Consider the following 3,352-nt stretch of genomic DNA (forward strand, 5'->3'; position numbering starts at 1 on the left):
AGACACAACGTTAACAAGAAATATTGTTTGGACTCTCAACAGTCATCTCCTTCAACTCGTGGTTTTATTTTACCCATGAACCCTTGGGGCAGGGGTCAGGGGTCAGAGGCTTATCCCTAGGACTGACCCTTAGGGTCAGCGATGACGACGTTCTTCAGGGATCCAGAGTCAGTCCAACTACGGCTCTGCCCCCCTCTGGTGTACCAGGAAGGTCCTGGCTATAGATTCCCTTGCTTCTCTGTACTTCGAGTTGGACTAGCTTAGCCTCCCAGTCCCACCAACCATATTAACCCACTGGGAGACAGAGAAGCTAACCGGCTCGGTAACCACCTGGCTAGGTACACCGGACTTAAAAAGGGTTGATTGAAACAGATTGAGGAGCTGGACCGGCAGTTGCTGGTGGTGGTACGCCAAGCTCTGACCTCCGCAGGTGATCTGTAGTAAATGATACATGGTCCTCATTTATAGAGCGCTTTTATCCAAAGCGCTTTACAGTGTTGACTGACATTCACCCATTGTGATGTAGAACAAAATAAAAAGAAAAGAAAGTGCTGCATGATATTGATATGGATCGCGGACGAGCGCTATTGCGGGCGCGATTGTTGAGGGGGGGGGGGGGCAGGGCACTTTTTAATACGAGAACTAAACCCGCAGCCTCTTTCATTTTAAAATAGTATGTTAATATTTTGAATGAATATAAATGAAAAGATATGCTTGTCGTGTGTATTTATATACACACGACTTGTTATGTAGGGTACAGATGCGCGTGCCTAACTGCCTATATGTAGTTGGAGAGTAGTGAGAGTAACACTCTCACTACTCTCCTGTGCTTCAGACCATCGGTTGGCCGGCGATCGTGAAGAGGTCTCCTGGAATGGCACCTGGACGGCTATTTGTGTCATTTTTGTCCATTCTCTTTATGTTATCATTTGGAGCTAATATTTACCAAGGTTATACCAAAAAGAAAAAAACCAACACACACCATCACTGGGCAGTTGCACTTGCGTATATTTGCATAAAGCGATCTGATTGGGTGACGGATCCGTCGCTGCCTGAATAAACTTTTCTCAACTTTTGGACGCAAGAGACAGAGCCGGACGTCTGACGGACGGACCCACAATGCATTTCGGGAGCGTCCCACGCAAAGTCAATGAGATCCGTCGACGGACAGTGTGTACAGCGGGCGAGGGTAACTGCCCAGCTTTGTTGGTATGTGCCTTTTCCCTGACCCCCCTGGGCTCCAACTGATCCATCCTGAGTGCTGTCTGCCACTGTATAAGAAGTCCTTGCTTTTGCCCGTGCATTTGACTTCAGGGGCTGCGGGCCAACATAGAGGTAGGGGAGGAGCACCATGTCCACCTTAAACTCTTCTCTTTGAATACAATCAGCCACACACACACACACACACACACACACACACACACACACACACACACACACACACACACACACACACACTTCCCACGGCTATGGTCTAATAATAAGAGCAATAAATATTGTTCCTTCAAAAATACATTAATGTAATATCTGCAATTTTTTCTGAGTATACTTTTAAAGTTGACCGCCTATGTTTGAGAAACGTTATCATTCGAATCGACTGTATTGAAATACCGAGGAATCGAAAAAGTTAACTTACAGTTAAGTCACACAGACTATTATTTCAATGAAGACCATTTTTACCTTCCCGCCTCACATTGGACGACAGCACCACCGTATGGCTACAATATTGTACTGCAAGTATTGAGTGCGAGTGGGCCGAGCTATCTCTACGGGCTATCTCTAACTATCTTGACGTCTTGTATCGAAACGTGACATGGACAAATAGTTTCAGCTATTTGCAACCCCTACTTATACATGTGTCTCACTCTCACAGGTTTAAAGTCAGAATGGATGATTCTGAATACATCGTTTTATTTGTGACATCTGAGGATAAGAAATGTGTTTAGCTGTGAGAAAGTGAAGCGATAGAAGGACAGGACACGAGTGACCAGTTTCTAATGAAACGACTGACGTAAAAAGTAACGCTAACGTCGATGATGCAGTGGCGATTTGAGAGTCTGTTGGGGCCCTAGGCAAAAGTTCATAGGGGGGCCCTCCAACCAACGTTCATCAGCATTATGTTGTATTAATACCGACCGAAACAGTATGAGGCCAGAGTTCATCCATGCATAAAGCATTTATTTTGCAAATGCTGTTTTACATGCCGTGGCTATGGCTTATATTCAATACATTGAATATTGCACTCCACTGAAAAAGAGTCAGTGTTCACATTGATTGGATAGCACTATATTAATACAAATGTAGAACAATAAAACAAAAATAACAAACATAGTATAAAATGCACACCTAACAGAGGTGTGAAGTGACGTGGTATTAATTATCTCGAATTAGTTACAGCAATTGAGTACTTGTGAATAGTTTTCTTAGGTAATTAAACCCACATTACAATTCCAGTGCTCATCAAACGCCTTAAAGGTGCTACATATGATATTCTGAACAATAACATAACAGCAAACAAACTACAAATGCTGTTTCCTGGCCTTTGCTAGAAATGCAAATGCTTGCCCTAGCTCACGGGGGGCCACACTTATTCGGCCTGCAAGCCACTTTCCAAATGACCAGGTCAAAATGATCCATCTGGATTAAAAAACGCTAAACATATATTTATTCATGGTGACGGTGGAACGGTATTTGGACTTACTAATTATCATGTGGGTGCCCCCGACTTAAGCTCAATATCAGCTTGTTCAGGTGAAACTGTGCTGCCAATTTTCTTTTTTTAGCACATAAATGTAGCGATTGGCTCGACTAAAGCAAAGTCTTGAACCGTTTGCCAAAGTCTGACAGATCATTTTCGTCAAACAAGTGGTAAATGCCATAGGGATGATACTTTTTTTTTTTTGGGGGGGGGGGGGCTCCCTTTTCTTGGGGGCTCCCTGGCGGCCCGGGGGCCCCAAGCAGTTGCCTGTTCACGAACTGCGCCTCTGTGATGATGACGTTGTTCATGAAGTCCATGAGGGGGGGGGGGGCTGAGGGGGGAGACGTCAGCAGAGTGGAAAGCAGGGAGAATCCCAGAGAAGAAGAACACCAGGGCCAAGAAAGACACATCCAAGCCCATGGTGGGATCTGGTGAATGGTGTTATTTCCTATTTACATATCCTGAAGTAAACCAGGCCTAACAAATGGGCCTATATTCGTTTAGGCCCATACCCTCTATAGCCTAGCCTGTTGTGAGCGCATGTTGATCTGACAACACTGTGTTGGATAATATTTGGTGGAGTTGTAGGCCCTAGAAGACTCAACCAACCAAACGTCCTCCACAAACAGTCTTCTTTCACTTTTCACACACACA

This window comes from Micromesistius poutassou (genome assembly GCF_964030765.1).
Source record: "Micromesistius poutassou genome assembly, chromosome: 18".
NCBI classification, from domain to species: Eukaryota; Metazoa; Chordata; class Actinopteri; order Gadiformes; family Gadidae; genus Micromesistius; species Micromesistius poutassou.